The 17,791-nt window shown below is 43.7% G+C and overlaps 1 protein-coding gene and 1 non-coding gene across 2 annotated transcripts in view; both read right to left on the reverse strand.

The window, feature by feature from the left end:
* The window catches only part of LOC122395268 (puratrophin-1-like), a 332,754-nt gene that overhangs the window by 310,505 nt on the left and 4,458 nt on the right, over positions 1-17,791 (reverse strand). The gene's annotated exons all lie outside the window — the stretch shown is intronic.
* Positions 5,495-5,635, reverse strand: LOC122395490. Its single transcript, XR_006258978.1, has one exon. It is a non-coding gene; the product is annotated as a U4 spliceosomal RNA (small nuclear RNA).

Here is a 17,791-nt window from a genome sequence, read left to right on the forward strand (position 1 = left end):
CTTAACAGAATCTCCCATCAACGCTTACAATTTTATGTTATGAATGTTGGCAATGGTTCCCGAGAAAACAGCTTTTCGGCCATCTAGGGACTTTACTAGCGAAGAAGCAGGAGCGACGCGACCAAAGCACGGTAGCGACGCGAAGCTCGATTCCTTTTACTTCCCGCGTTCGCGATAGGTTCCCAGGCGCGTCTCATTGTTTCCACTTCTCCCGCGACCGTCGTGCCGCGCGAAAACGGACAAAACAATTTTCCCCCTACTCCCGTACGCTGGAACAACATCGTATGGCTCCGTTCGGGCCAGAATTCACGCTTAATCGCGGTCTGTGCCAAAGGTGACTCAATTAACCGGATTCACTACTCTCTCTTTCTCACGTTACCGGTACCGTAAACGAAGTCGATGGCTCCCCCACCCTTTTCATGAGTTCATAAATTGAGCCCCATCGAAATGAAATTTTCCGCGATGGTGGCTTGCATGGGAAAATCGGAGGGAGGCGCGAAAGGATAGGTTAGGAGAGGTTCGAAGGCGCGCCTTTCGGCGCGTACTCATTAATTGGATCGCCAGGAGGGACTCGCGGCCGTGCACGGCCGAGCCAACGTGTGTGCCACGGGAACACGGTAATCTCGCGTCTCGTAAGACCGTTTCCGATGGAACACAAGGCGGATCCACGGTGAGCGCGTTTAAAGAGGTCCGCGCGCCAGGCTATTTGTCTTCGTTTTGCACCGTTCATGCACCGATAGCAACGCCATTAATCATAACCCGCTCGCACAGCCTCCATGCGAAGCGAGGGCCTAGGCGCGCGCGTTGGGCCCCGCGGACCCGATATGCATTATTATCCCGGTGCTGGCGCGCCGGGACACTGACGCGCGATGGATTAATTGCGTATCACGTCGTCACGCCGATTAGAATATCGCGGCGCGCTGTTCCTTCCCCCGAGCGATACTCGAGCGCGAGTGCGCAGACGCGCGCGCATGCGCCTTACCTCAACTGTAAATTAAATTCGACCCGCCATTGGATAGCCTCGTCGATCCGCAAAATGGATGAACGTTTCGAGCAACCGATACGCGACTCTTTGGTAAAATCGTTTCGAAAATCTTTTACTAATTATGTGTTGCTGCAGTCACTCTTCGAAATTCTTTCCAGAGAAATAAATTGTATTTTCACGATCCTTGCAGTACATAATTATTAGTTAACCCTTAAGTGGACTCTCAATCTCAACTGAATTATTTTACTTAATGTTGAGTTACGCCAAATTGGTAAATGGAAATCAACTTTCCCTTGAAGAGTTTAAAAAATAATAAATTAATGACATAAGACAAAAATTGCATAAATTTTCAAATAATTATATTGACATACATTATATTCAATTTTAAACGAACTCATCAAAAGATCGATCCTAAACGATGGATTCTCGAAGAGAACTACGTAACACGAACGCTAAGAAATTTTAATAAACACGATCTTTCAACTGTATTTATCTCTAACCAGACGTATCATCGACTCAGTAGCCTCGTCATTAAAAACATCCATGCGAGACGAGAGTTCGGGAATCGTCGATTCAGCCAAAAGTCTTTCACAAGTTTCTTTCCACGAAACGCGTCGGTCGGAACCGGAAATCGAGCCGGAAACTTCCTGCCCGTCGAGGCGCCATTTGCACCGAGACGAGCCTCTCAATTAAAAAAGCGACTCCCGGCCCGGCCGTTTCGAAGATCCATCAGCGTCTGTTTCCCAGAATTGTTCACGTGCAACCGGAAGACGAACTTCCCCGTCAAAAATTTCCGTGCCGCGGATAATATTCTCGACGCACACGCGCGCGCGCTAGATAAAAATCGCGTCGAGCAATCGCGGCCCGGCGATCAGAAAACACGGGGCTGGCGGAGTTCCTGCTTGTCGACGGGTCGTGGAGCCCCCGACAAAAATTCGTACGAAACCAGACGCGTGTGCAGCCGGTTACCAGCGCTAGTATCCGACCGCGTACGCCCACGCGAACCGAAGTGCATCGCGAAAGTTTCCGCGAGAACTTCGAACTTTGGACGGCGCCTTTCTATCTCTCCGCTCGGCGACAGGGTTTGGGCGGGCGGAAAAGGAGGATCGATCGACGACGGCAGACTTTTAATTACACCGACTGGGTGTAAGTCTCGCCACGTGGAAGCGAGTGATAAGCTTCCTCGGGAATGGAACTGCTCGGGGGCGAAGTTACGCCGCCAATTATGCGATTAAAAGTACGAAACGGATGCAGGTCTTCGTCGCTGTCTTTCCAGACTAACGACTTCCACGACTACGACTATCGACGAATGCCGTGCCTCTGAAGCGTTCGCGTGATTCGTTCCGTGTTTGGGACTGTTACGAGGGATGAAACAGAGGAATCGAAGGGTTCGGTGAACCCGTGCTACGGAAATTATGCCATCTTGGCGCACGGTAACCCTGGAAAGACCACAGACGTCGCGTAAACTCGTCCACGAAACTCATCTTGCCCAAAATTTTCGTGTATCAGGAGACCTTTTCAATTTAAGAAATTGTACGAAAGTCATCGAACTTTGGTTTATGTTCTTTTATGTCAAATAATTATAGTAATATTAAATAATGTAGTTTATAGTTACGTTTAAAGTGTCCGAATATTTGAATCCGACCACACGCCTGTGACCATCCCTGACATCCTTACAAAATATGATAAAAAACACAAAAAATCTATTATAGCTTGAAAAGTTAAAGAGTTTTATTTGAATCAATTAATTAATTTTAAGAGTTTTAATTTTTTGGAAATTCTTTACACTGGATGAGTATTTAAATTAGGGGTTTTTTAGGCTAAAGTGTTCCGAACAGAAAACATTGCAATTACAACGAAGAACGCGAACGAGTCTGTTTCTCGACACGCTGTGCATCACGGCGAAGACAATGGGGACAAGAAAATAACGCGTCGATAAATTTTTCCCACGTAATAACGAAGTTCACGGGTCACGCACGAAACTTCCGACGAATCTTCGAAACCTCGAAAGCTTAATTGCTCGTTGCATGCCGATGCAGGGTATTGCGTGAGAGTCTGCATTGTTTGAACGCGTCGAATTGGTTCGCATCGCGTTTAACGGAAAGTATTACATCATTATGTAAATACGGTTCTGTTGGCGGAATCTCGGTTCAGCCACCTCGGCTGCGTTCGTTGCGTAGTTAACTATCAATATTCATTCACGTTCGCGGTTCGCGAGATGAATGTTAAACACTGCTCGCCAGACGTATCGTCCTAGCGTTTTATTAACGTCTCATTAGCAGTTTAATCGATCGACTGGACGTCGAGACGCCGATAATTCGATACAGAGCAAACGACGTTTCGAATGATGGAATTTCAAACGTTGCGTCGAATTAATCAATTAACCTGTTAACCGGGTGAACCGTCGGAAGCTGTGATTTCTTGTCGAGTAAATTTATAATTGCTCAATTGACAAAATTCTATTCGAACGATAGATCAATAAAACTGAGGAATAGAAATTTATTCGTTACGTTTCTTGGAATAACTACACTTTTTGTACAAATTCTTGTTCAAATTTTCGATAGAATTAATTTCACAAATAATTTTCTAAATTGTATGAAAATTTCTATAATATATATTCAAATACAGGGGTAAAAATAATTGGTCAATTTTTCTCATACGATATTTCAATCTCTACCAATGTTAAGATATTGTATTTTATTAATTATCAGATATCACAAACTGAAGAGTCACCCAGTTATCAGTTATTGTGTCTTAATTTATCTTTGAAAATATAAAAGTGAACAAAAAGAAAAAGATTGTATATTTGAAATGTGATATAAGTTGAGTACCAGAAGGGCCAAAGAAAGGAAGGTGAATTGGTCCAGCCTCTCGATTATTTACAAAATCGATCATGGTGAAAATCTGGACAATGGTAGGACGCGTCCCATCGATTGGAAACAAAATTGCATAACCACAAGGATACTTCTCCGCCCGCGGGTCCCTTGCAAGCTAGAGATAACATCCACGACGGTAATTGCGCGTAACAACCGGCGGATACACATCGATCCACGTGGAAACAAGGTTGCCGGAAGACCTCGTCGATCAATAGGTAAATAGGTTAATCGCGTCGTCGTTCGTCCTGAATGGAGTTTCGAACGGTGCGGGCCTGTGCGCCGATGGTGCTATTCACGTTTGCCGGTTTGACGGAAATCGCACGGTCGATAGACTCTAACGTCGACCTCGACCCGACTGCACGCAACTCCCGCCCACGCGAACGCCTGCATTGTGCGTGCGATTAGCTAAAACGATCGGTGCTTCACTATTAAAATTAAAAAAAATTTAAGTTCGTACCGCCCACAGTCGAGGAGATACGAATTTTATTGCAAAGCTAATCTCTGTAATCGTATTTTTTAAACATTTTCAATTTGAAATTTTAGGAATAAGTACATTTCAAAAGAAATACGAGCAATGAAGAAGGACTTAGGGAAAGGACTATCGATTGTGCGATATTGTGGTAGCCAGCGTGTTAACATGGTGGCTTGTGGTTCACGTTTCGTATGGTTAATGGTGAAACGCACAATGCGTAAATCGAGCCCCTTGAATGGAGTAAAATCGATAAGGTATTTACCCGCGGAAAACACGCAGGGAAATCGAGAGTCAATGAGCCGCGTTAAACGACCGGACGAATAAAATTAAAACCGACCAGGGGACAATTGCACGCGACAGAACGACCAGCAGGTGGCACGCGTGTGTGGTGGCTGTAAGTTATTCGCTATGATTATTCATGGACGTCGTGCGGTCAAGAATTTGCGTAGGGTAAATTAAGCTAATGAGACCACTCTCGGTCTCGATGGCTTAAACTGGAATCGATTAATTCCGTAGGTAAAAGGCTGGACTAAAAATATCAGAAATTTAAAATATTGATTACTGTAATATCAAAAAGAGCAATCTTAAAGAATAAAATAAATTATTTTTATATCGAGGGTTATCTGGAATTACGTATTACGGATAGAAGAACGCAGAATTCGAAACTTGTATAAATTTTATTTCACAATGAATCATATGAATGCCACAAAACGTTAAAGGACGATGTCTTTATGAATAGTACGAGGTTTCATTCACCCGATTCAATTTCTTATAACAATACGTACACGTAGGAGTATGAGAATCGCTAAGAATTGCAGGGCATTGCTCGTATCAGTGTTCACAATCGGTTCTCGTCGTACGTGTTTTGCCTCTTGCATAAATGTTTTATGAATTGAATGCCGGTACTATGTTACTGTAGAGAAACTTCTCAATGAAAAGTTGAATGGGAATGAGTCGAATATATACACTATTGATTAAAAGACTACGCGACAAAAAATTGAAGGCTAACTCCAAAAAGTAACTGTACAACAATCGTGTATAGTTTAAAAATGGCCATTCAACAACAAAGAGTGTATTAGAACTCTATAAAAAGAGTGTAACTCTATAACAAGAGTGGTATTTCTAAAAATTTCAACAATTATGTTTGCATTGTTTAAGCAACCCCCGTAGGGGTTATCAAAAATTGCCGTAGCCGATGATATTTCACATCGTCATGGCGGGGTATTGGTAAAAGTTTTCAACTAGCAATAATCGCACCTCGGTAGAACCTCATCGGTTACGATATCGCCACTGCGCAAAGCTAAAGATTATCTCCGCGGCCGAGGTATATGTAACATTCACTGTGCACTTTGTCGTGCGAGAAACGATGCAACTCTAGCCGCCATCTAGCAGTCGCCGCGCGAACTTCCATCCTTCGCTACACGCATGCCTTCGTTCCTACTCATCGGTTTACGCTTGGATTTATTTTCTCCCGGAAGACGATTCTAAAAATATTATAGTGAAATTTTTATAACACGATTATAAAAATACATTGAAATACCTTTCGTGAACTGTTCCTTCCAAATACATGTACATTTATTTTTATTTTCGCTTGCAGAAACTGGATAGTTTAAATTAAATTAATAGCAAATTTAGCTTGGTATTGTGACAAATGACGATTATAAAAATAGAAAAACAAACATAGATTGAATATAATTTATTTAAAGCATTTTAGATAAACTAAATGTAAAAGATTTTAATTTTAACAGTGACAAAGATGTAGTAAACTCGTAGAAACAAACAAATGGCGGAAATTTGGATTTCAAGAGCCTCTGTTAGCGCAAGAGACCACGTCGTAGGCTAAAAAATTAACTTATAAACATCCGTAACGCAAGCGAAGTGGAAAGTAAATGAATGCTTCCCGCTGCCCTCCTGTAATTATTCTACCACGCATGGCAGTGAGATTTATTGTGAGTTTTTATAAGTATAATGGCGCAAGCATTACCCTTTCATCAAGGAGGCACGTTCGAACGAGCCTGTAAACACAAATGGCACACGTGTTCCATCATTCTACAAGTTTCTCTCTAACTGTCAGAAAAGGAGCATTAACAACACCCTAACGCTCCTTTCAGTTTCACACGATTTCACGTGTCGATCGATGGGTGCTCCATGGATGGACATTTCCATAAATTTGATCGCACGCAAATAGACGCTGGCAACAAAATAATAAACGTACCAGTATTGGACTACTTTTCTATTGCAACTTTGTGTTATTTCAACCTGCTGTTCAAACACTTTTCTATATCAGTTATCGATCGTAACGACCGAGTAAAATTATATGTAAAATGCCGGTTATTGATAAATTATTTTGATAACCGATTTCGAAGTGATTGGATCGATCGAGCCATCGGGGAAACATGATTATTCCAATCACGATGCTATCACGTGCCGGGTGAAAAATTTCTACCGTGAAAATCATTACGCACACGCGCGAAACACTTTCACCGGCGACTTACGCCCACAACTGGGTCGTTCGCTCGCACAACGATTGCTATCGCGGAAAACTTCGACGGGATCGCAAGTTTTCCCGCGTCTCTAATAGAGTTTAGCCTAATCTCGCCGTCGAATCGCGGCAAAACGACAAGTTCGATCGAAAAATCGGATTGCAAATCGTTGTTGCGTTACGCGGCTGTCGAACGCTCGAAACATGATTTCAACCATGTAAGTTTCTTCGGCCATAAAGAAGCGAAGTAGTTGCACGCGGTCCCGGATGAAAAGGCACGACACGTCGACGTTTAAGATCAAGCTCAGAGTTTAGTCAAATCATGAGAAGGCGCGATAACAATAATATAAATTTACATTATGCTCGTCTCCAAAAGAGCAAATTTATTCGACGCGTAAAAATATTCTCAGCGAATTAGCGAACGATGGATCGATGTTTCGAGTCGATTTATAACGTATCGATCACGCGGTGCTCGATCCAAAATCGATATCGGAATCGAACATCGATTCGTGGTAAGCGATGATCCCGATTGGCCGTCATTAGGAGACGATGTACGCGCATGCGCGAGATACATCTGCGGTACTCAATCTCCTTGACAATCAATCACAACCGAGAACTACCGCGCGCTTTCGCTGGGAACGCAGCGCCGCCCTACATGCTCTGTTTTCGTACGCCTGTCATCAATATCGCGCGAACCGACCCGACAGATCGATTACTGTCGGTAATTATTTAATTTCCCCGCGATCATGCGCGACCCACATCGACGCCGGCGATCCATTATCATCGAAGTCCCACAATACCCCTGGCACCTGTGCCCCGGCTCTTATCGACTTCCATCTACGCGGATTAACGAGCGCCACGGTAATAAGTAGCGAAGGGAGGAAGATGCACTCGGAGATTCAATTACGTTATCCGCGTGGAAGTAGAAGGATAATGGCTCCAGACTCGACATTGTATGCACGGTAATAACGAAGGGGTGCGTGGCGGTAAAAATTTTAGTTTCTCAAGGAAGCTGAACTTGCGAAGCTGACAAAGACCATCCAAACGAAACGTGTAACATATGAGAGTCTGAGGGCATAAATAAAATAAAAACTATCGTTTTAAGTATGGGTTGGTGACCACTACTGTGTGATTCAAAATGCAATTGTACAGGGACTTTTGGTGATAATCGAGAACTTTTCTAAACAGACGATCCCATACTACTTGCGTCTGATCAGTAAGAAGCGGAACTACTGACTTTTTCACCGTGGAACAGGAACGAAATTCTCGATACTCTTAACAAGTCCAGTCAGTATGTATAAACAAATACACGTGGTGGTTATTTGAGTGAAACAAAATCATCGATAAGTGATTTACACGCGAATATTTTTGTTTATTTACATTGACTCGATTTGTTATATTTCGTGCAGGCTTGTTGAACACGATATAACCCAAAGTTAAAGTTTGGACTCTTGGGAGCCCCAATTTGAACTCAAAGTTCTGAGATATTCTCCAACTGAAAGTGGGCCAGGAGTCCTCCCAAAACTAGTTTAAATTATTGTCCAAAGAACAGGATAAATTTGATTAGACACGATCCACTATCAAGCTATCAATTTGCAACTTTGTTATAAAAAAGAAGACATTCTTTTGGAATAAATAGTACATAATTGAGTCTTTTTCTATTTTTTAAAAATATAAGGTTTGATTAGACTATATTGCATCGTTGGTAGCGTTCAAAGTACCTACATACTCGCTTATGGCGAGACTATGTTGCCGAGGTCGAGGATCGGCGTGGGCGTGGTGTTTTTTGCTAGAATGTGTGGACGAACCGGTGTTTTGTTAACACCGGGAGCCACCAGATAAGAATGGAATGTCGTAGACAAACCGACGTGTGTCAAACACTGGAAGCCACACGATAATTCTCGCGAACAAACCAGTGTTTAGCTGATAGGGCTCAAACATATTACGTTCCTTGTACGAGTTGACATCTCACGATCTATGCATAGTAGACTTCCAGTCGATCTGATATTTCGTACGATTCTCAACCGAGCACACAGAAAACACAGAATCTTTTTTGTTTAAACGATTACTTATCGTGAATCCTTGTTTAGTCTTCAGTTTGGAGATCTAATTTGACTCGTCGACAACAAACGATCTTCGCCCAATATATTAGTTTAATTTGACGCGTTTCCAGAGATTCGAAGCTCATTCTGAACGCAGATACGAGCGCTAAAGCAATATCTGCACGAACTTGGTCGAGGTGCTTATTAAAAGGCGCGTAATGGGGTTCTACGCCCGAGATAACGAGCGTCGAGAAGCGGGAAAAGATCGCGAGCTGACGAGCAATACTGGCTGTCGATTACGCCCGTCAAAGTATGCGTAATAAATTGCCGTGGGTGCGATCATTCAATTAATATCTAAGGCGACGCGTCCGTGGAAAGTTGTTCCAGTCTTTCGTTCGCTTATAAGTATTGCACGTACATGGCGCGAGTTGGCACGTCCGCTCCTGATAAGAGAGTGCTAGATCGCCTGTCGCGAGGCTGCTCCTTTCGATAGCTATCGCTATACAGGGTGTTCCTACCTGGTTTATAATAAATGCTCAAATTTATGCAACCATTCTGGAAACCTATTTCCTATTTAATTTGATCACCATAACACACGACATGATTTTTCACTGAAGAGCAAGAAAAATTCATTCTGAAGATTAGACGTTAAAGAAAATAAATCTATGTAAAACACTGGAATTTTAACGAAATAAAATAAATTTAAAAATAGGTTTTATGACAAATTGTGATAAAGTTTCGTTTCTGTGGACAATTTGAGAAGTTTCGTCTGTCAACATGTTAAATATCTCATTTGCTTGTGATTATAGAAAAAAATATGATAGATTTTGGAATCGCGAGTATTTTAAAAGTAGTCTGAATTTGTAAAGTGGTTATTCCATAAATCTCTGTAGAAAGAGACGTTTGATCCTGAAATAATTTAACTCTTAATTATTTACGCCTAACGTGAACAGAGATTTAATTGGAATATCAGATGTTTTGTTTCGAGATCACTGCAGATACGACCATACGCTGGATTTCTCATTAAAGTTTCTTTCCCTTCTTATTCGATTTTCCTCGGGAACGGTTTACCCAGTTCGAGGAGAGGGATCATTATTGCAGCCCGATAATTACAAATTGAATAAAGATCGCCAAATTTTTCAGGCGCCAGCGGTACAACTTCTGATTCAAATTAGCGATAACCGGAGCCAATGACGCGGAACAAATCATTGTAAGGAAGTAGAATCAAACCTATAACATTCGTATAACTATTGGGGAGCAACTGAAACAAAATGTCTGAAAAATCTTTTAATCGACGAAATAATTCTTTCAATTTCTTCCTTTTACTTTAACGCCAGGAATCGGCCAGTAAAAAGTCACCTATTGCGAATCGAAACTATATCCCGTACGCGTAAAAACAAAGCAGTACGATCACAATAACTGTAAAACAGACTGCGATAAAACGAGAGCCACGCTACTTTTATTTGGAACTCCTCGCAGCGAAAGTCGGATCGGTTGTAACGACTCGCAGATAAAAAAAAAATACCAAGTCCGTCGTTAAATGCGTACGCAAGAGGCGAACCGCGATCCACGGGTTGCGAAAAGCAATACATAACGCGCGATTTCCCTCGAAAGCTTTTCTATATTTCAGGCTCGTGGACGCTGTGTTCTGGAGAACGCTCGAAACGGAGACAAAAAGCAAACACCCGGTCTACCAAGAGGCAACGTTTTAAATATTATAGGCGTAACGCGATGGTAATTATTGCCGGGCCTATTCGTTTCTAGCGAGGCTAACGATGAGAAATTCCATAAGGTTTCGCGGTATCGGCACTTTAGTGGTAATACCGTAAATTCCAGCCAGCCGCGTTGTAACACGAGCGCGCGGACAAAGCCACGGCGAGGCTCCTTCGGCGATGTTAATAAGACTACGGTACGTTTAAGAAACAGGAATGCGCGTTTTGAGCCGCGGCTGGATCGCGAGACACGTTTTAAAGAGACGCGTGAGAGCCGGTAGGCACTTCTTACGCCCACGATCGAGACTTCGAGCACCGATGCCCAGCGTTGTCGAACTCTGTTGTATCGCACAGGACGATGCAAAGGTGGCTGCAAGAAATTTATAAACGTTTATCAGCCATTTTTGCTCCTATTCGACAATGGGGACCATTGGTTACATTTTTCTATTTTAGTGTGGCACGATGGAATAAATAGATCCTCTTCTTACGATCATACTTATCAACTATCCCGGTTAAATATAAAAACAAAAGAGAAATGGCTATATAGTAAAATAAGTAAATCTTTCATCTTGAGTGACATTAAAAGATTTAAACAATTGGATAGTACAGTACATAGTGATATCGAGTTTTCAGTCATTTTCGACAACTTGAGTAAAAATGTTTAAAATTGTAACGTCTGAGAAGTCAGGCAGATGACTGGAAGCGTTAAATAATTGTTTGCACGGGTACATCACGTGTCCCCCTTATCGCCAACAACATTCGCAACTTGTATAGTTGTTATCAACACTTTGGAGAAAAGCTACTCTTTCTTCACACTCTACAGCTCAACAAGTGTAATAAGATCCTTGGTGTAGCGGTCCGAGTATGGAGAAGCGAGTGGCGGAGGATAAGCCTCGGTGATTAGACTATCGTCCAGGCCTGTAGCTTAGCTGGAGGTTGTCATCCGATACTGATTAAAAGAAATAAGACTGTGGAACGATGACAAGACCGACACTGAACTGCATCCAGGGATCTTACTTAACCCTTAAGTCGACTCTCGATCTCAACTGGATTATTTTACGTTGATTTTTACCAAACTCGTAAACGAAAATCAACTTTCCCTTAAAGCATTTAAGAAACAATGAACTAATGGAGGATTACTATACAATATTAGTCTAAACTTGTGGAGGGCCTCAATAGTCCACTTAAGGGTTAATTTGAGCCACGTACAGTCGTGCAGGTAAGGAAAGATCGAACCCAAACGATGGAGTTTTCGAAAAGAATTACGTAACACAAACGCCAAGAAATTTTAATAAACACGATCTTTCGACCGTATTTATCTCCAACCAGATGTATATTCTTTTTTCTGACCGGTAGTTTCACGTGTCCTCGATCTTACGATCGATCTTGAGGATCGGTTCGCAAACCAGAAACAAGTTACACGACTATCGCGGCGTTAACGACGACTGGCAATAAGGAAGAGCCTGCAGGTCTGCTCGCACGTGAGAGGATGCTCCCCCACCGCGAAAGCCGGCAGCTTTTCATCGCGAGAAAAAGATTAGACAACGGAAAACGTACTCGTTACCGGAGCAGGAATCTGGACCAACGAATGATTGCTTTCTCGAGCCGGCCACCGCTGGCTACCGTTTGATCCGAGAATTTACGAAGACCACTTTCTCCATTTCTCGACGTTATCCTGCGGAACTATGGTGCCGAGGCACTTGGGAAAAGCTCTACATCTTCGCGAGCGACGCCGACACGCGCAAACCGTTCAACAAGTTGCATTGTTTGGTATTTCCACAGATCTCTAATTCTCTCGATCAGCAGACATTATTTAAAATAGTTTTAAATCTCAGGTTCACTTTTGAGGACATTTCACAGCTTTTCGTCTCCAAATTTGAGGTTAATTTCTAAAGATGGTCCCATCCGATGCGTAGACTAAATTGTAAACGAATCTTTGGCTCAGTAAAAGGTTATCAAGCTTTTTCTTTTACTCAAGAACTTCGTCCTTTATAATCCTTCATCAAGAACTTAAAAATATGGCAGATAATCTTCTGCGCATCTATTTTGCGCACGAGCGGCGCGCAAGTGACGATCGTTTCTCCGCTGGCGGCGTTAGTGTTCCCGAACCCCGCGAAAACATCAACGATCGCCAGTTTAGATAAGAAAAATTCTTAATTGTTATGTTAGAAACCTTCAATATATAAATAGGGAGAACCTACTATCAGTTTAGTACGATATTTAGATTTTGATCTACGGAAATTTCACTTGTTAAGCGTCTTTCTCAAAGAAATATCAATATACCTTATAATTCTACTGCAATCTAGTTTCATTAATAATCATTACAATGAAGTTTAAACATTTAAATGTTTCTGAATCAAGTTCTTTCCTAACCCAACACATTTTCACACCTGACCGCAGATTAACGTTAAAAGTTAGTCCATCAAAGGCAACGGAAGTTAATAATCGCGGGTCTCTAAACGCGACCAGAAACTTGGACAGGCTGAACTGGCGAAGCAAAAGGATGGTCACCCAGGTGAAAGGCTGAGGAAACCGAGCTCCAATTAAACTGTATCTCCTTTAAGAGGACCGCTGTTACAGATACCTTGCGTGCTGGTTGTTTAAGGCAGAGCGCAGCTCTCCCCCGCGTCTACGTAGAACGGCTACCGCAACGGGCACAGGCGAACAAGCTTATGAAGTAGCGCCAGTTTTTGCGCTGTCCCCAACGTTATGGGACTAATTTATTAACTACCTGGACGAGCATCACGGAACCGTTCCGTCGGGCAGTCGCGGCCTTCGTGGCGCAAGAAACGCGCGCAATCTTCCTTCCAATCTTCGTGAAATGCAAGCGGTTTGACTCCCTAGGTTTCTTCGCGCCACTTTCTTGCGTACCGAGGCCAGCACCCTCGACGGGTTTCAAGGTTGTGCTCGCTTCCGCGCGCTAAATCGCTCGTTACGTCGCATCTGACGTCGAGTACTATGTTACCACTGAGAACCAATCGAGCAACGACGCTCCGAGCGCAACGCGAACGATTCCAAACGACACTGGGACTCTAGATCCTGCGACTCTGTACGCAGAAATTATACAACGCGTAAGAAGAAAGCACATTCATCCGTAACGAGGCAAACTTTGCTACATTTTTCATCTACGGAACCAGAACATCGAGAACCGATGATTACCGGGAACTCTAACAAGCACGAAAGTTTCGCAAAAATAACAGGACAAGTCAAACTCTGGTTGCACGGGACCAGTTTACCATGAATCACACGTTGGAAGCGACTTCTGCTTTCACACCACGCCAGCTCGTCTTTTTCTCCCGAGTAACAGAGAACGCGTACAGACAGAAAATACATTCTGTAATCGAGACGCACGGTGGGGGATAATCGATGGCCTTCAGCGGTCAATTGATACCGATTCGAGCTTCCCACGCTGCGTTTCCGCGCCGTTTTCCTCGACTCGCGACGCGGAAACGTCAACTCGATGGACGATAAGGTCGACGACGTAATTTTCCAATAAATCGTTAGAGGGGGGGCAAGAAGCGTCCACCTGACGGAGTGAATCATAAAGGCGAAGACGACGGAAACAAACGGCGCGTCTCGAGCGTCTTCCGCGCTGCCTCTGGTCGCCAGCGGTTACGATGACAAGCAGCGGCGGCGTATATCTTATCTCGATCTACCATCGACGTGAACGCGTGCGTAGTTAAGCGTTTCACGTTGGCGGGACTGTCTCCGACGCGCGTTACCAGTCCCGCCAACCTGCTATTAGAAATTGGTCTCAGTTTTTGCGCGGCGGATCCAGCGCCCAGGGGGTACCAAACGGACGCGCGATCCGCTTCGTTGTCTCCGCTTACGTAAATAAAACAAAATTTCGCCCCGGCAACGTACACGCACCGTTTCCTTACTTTCCTTATTCATTATGTAAAGCGGCACGTTCGGAAAATAACACTTGCTTCATTTATCTTGGGCCCTCCCTCCTCCGTGCGGATACAGGAAGAGAGAAAGGCTCCTCGCGAGCCGAGATTGAATCTTCCGCGAACAATGAGCCGCTGTGATACGCGTAAGCGATGCTGCGCCAGATAGCCAGCCACTCTGCTTAGGAAAGAAACCACGAAAAATAGTGGACAAGGGCAGAAAACTCCGAGCTTTCTTGCGTACGCCATCCTCCACCCTTATATTAACGATACGATTACTAAACTTAGAACTCTCGAAAGTCTTGGCGAGTATCGGCTTGGCAAATAGAAGAGAAAGAGATAAACCGTGATATTGCATTGCATTAAATTTTGCGTTCCGAACTCTGTCGGTTATAAAACCATAATTAGGAAAAACGAGTGTTCGAACTTTCGAAAATGAGCGTGTACTTTCATTCGTACGAAAGCCTCTCTCGATGTTATTAACTACGAAATGATGGTAAACCGGCAAGTTGGGGCTGTGCAGACGGATGCAAATACACTGGTTGCTGGTTATTAAATTTTACCGCGTGGACGATAGCTTGTCGGAAATAATGTCTTCGAATAATCTGAACATTGCGTTTTGAATATTGATGGGTTTCTAAGATGGAACGAAAGATTTATTGCCACCTTTAACTATAGAGGAGATTAAACATATTACTCGAAGTATCCAGGAGTGGCAGTTTATGGCATTGCCTGTCGAAGTACGGGACACTTGTAGGTACCGGGTTCGCGGCGATCGAGCGTGATTTTAAACCGCGAACTTTCTTCCAAATTTACGATTAGCCACTGAAACTAACTTGACAGTAATAATGTTCGAATCTATTAATAAATTGCGTTTCCTGAGGCCCAACTTGCAATTATTAATTAGAAAGAAGTCTAAATACGACCGCTATAATCGAAATCTGGCTATTGGCGTCTTAGGCGGTCCGCCATCTTGGTACCAGGTGCGCGAGAGAAACTGCGCGGGACAAAAATGGCGCCACAATCGTTAATAGGTTGGATTATCAAATATTTGGTGCAAAGTTTATAAATTTGGAAGATTATAAACATTAAAAATGAAAAGTTTCATTTCAAAACGCTTCTTTTTTGTATCCTACAATCTTAGAAACACAATTACTAGAAAGAAAAGTGTAACATCGTTTACAAAAGCGTTTAAGAACGCTTCCTGATAAAAATTAAGGTTTACGACTTCAAAGTAAACAGTTTTCGCGTGTAAAAATGGCCCCCAGAGTCTGTTTGGCGAGGGTTAATGGACTCGGAACACTTTCCATGGTTCTTGAGTGCGTCTCGAGCACCTCGCTATATTTCCTCCGTCAAGTGTCCGTTGTACTATTTAATCAGGGACTCTGCGGAGCTCAAAACAATCCTCCTAACTGCACGCGAGCGGACAACAGACGGTAGCTGCTTCGAAAGCCGGGATGCCTCGTCTCATTGTCCCTCGCATGGAGGTCGATCCTCGTTTGGTAGCTGGCAGGCCATTCAACAAGTAGGTAGGTAGGTAATGCAACCAACCGGGTACGTAACCGATTGGTCGCGGGTTAAGTAGCTGGTAGCCGCACGCGGATACTGTCTTCTCGATACCGATATATCATGCAGCGACGACCGACTGGGTTTCCTAGCGTGTCGTCGGTCTCATGACTGCGCTCGCGCGAGTCAAAGTCTCATCCAAAAGTGTTCGATTCTTTTTTCGAATCCACTTCTGGAACCGATTTTCATAAAAAGATTCTTTATTGAGGTAAACTACTGCGCGTCTGTGAGAAGATGGCTATTGAGGACACTTTTAACGCTTCTAAACTTGTGTATAATATTATAATAAAAGCTGTTTGTTCGAAAATCTTTACAACATATCTTCGACTCTGTACGCGAGGTAAACTCCTGTACGTCTGCAAGAAGATGGCTATTGAGGTCACTTTTGACGCTTCTATAGTCCCCCCAATCTTATTTATGTAAACTCATGTACAATTCCCCCCTCATAACAACACGTTTGTTGGAAAATCTCCCTTCACTCTACAATTCATACTCTCCATGCGTGTCAAACGTTTGGCGCAAACTAGTTCTCCCGTTCCTCAAAATGGCCGCTGCGCTCGATCGCGTCTAATCGTACCGAGTTCAGAAAATCGTAGTTTTCGACCTGGATCTAGAAGCCGGATCCATCGTTTCCCGGAACGATCGAGTGTATCGATCTGCCCAGGCAATTGTCGGACTCCCAATATTCCGTGGCCGCCGCCCACGCTTTCGTCGCAAAAGTCGGTCATTCCAGCTGTTGACCAACCGCCGCGTATCCACGGTTATTGGAATATCGAGACGATCAGGCTTAATTTAATCAGTCGCAAATTATAGGAGCACGATGAAAGGCTCGCGATCGAGATGATCGCGAAACCGATCGGATAGGGACGCGTGTGGGCCGGCGTTTCCCGTTTCTGCTCCCGGCGCGGAACCCGCGCTGGTCAGATTAAAGAAGAAGATCGCCGGATAGCGACGGGCAGAAATATATATCAGTGGTTTACACGGGCCTCGGAGAACCTGGACTCGCAGTATCGAGTCGAAACCCGCAGCCTTCAATCATTGTCAATCAGTTCGGACGAGGCACCGTTACCGGTGTCTTCGATGGTCATGCTCTCGCCGTCCCGTACTATCTGGGTACACCTACTACTATTCTTTGGCGGCATACCAACCTCACCACGCAGTCCCGTTTTCCACCAGCCTCGTCCACCTATACACACCCTCCCGGGATACGTGGACGGGCTGTCGTGGTCCTGGCCACCTGGCAGCCTCTCCATCAGACCCCCTTCCCCGACCATCGTTGATCCCCTGTCCTGGCTCTACTCGAGATCCGCGTCTAAATCTGACGGGGTCTTTTGTACCTTCGCGAAACACTGTACACGGATGGTTTCAGAATTAATTTCATTACGTGAGTGGGGATTCTACAAGCTTGGGACGAATTGGAACTCTTTGGAGCGGAGGTACCAAACTTGAATCTTTATTTTTCATATTGGACTCTATGTGTGAGAGGTTCGACTACTGAATAGGCAATCTTTTAGGAGACTTTACGTACCTTATGTTCATGATGATTCTAGAAAATGGGGGCAAGATGAACTCTTTTCTGAATGGAGGTACCAAACATTGTGGAGGACAAACTTGAATCCCTCATCTTTGTTTTTCAAACTGGATTCTATCTATAAAAAGCTCGACTACTCAAACTGTTTTTCATTAAATTCCATATGTTAGATATATTGCTTTAAGGGTGGAACTGTGACGAATTGAAAAATTCAAAATTTGTCAAACTGGGCAGG

This window comes from Colletes gigas, unplaced genomic scaffold (assembly GCF_013123115.1).
Source record: "Colletes gigas isolate AHSC1104 unplaced genomic scaffold, ASM1312311v1 Colletes_gigas_Sc00005, whole genome shotgun sequence".
Classification (NCBI taxonomy): Eukaryota; Metazoa; Arthropoda; class Insecta; order Hymenoptera; family Colletidae; genus Colletes; species Colletes gigas.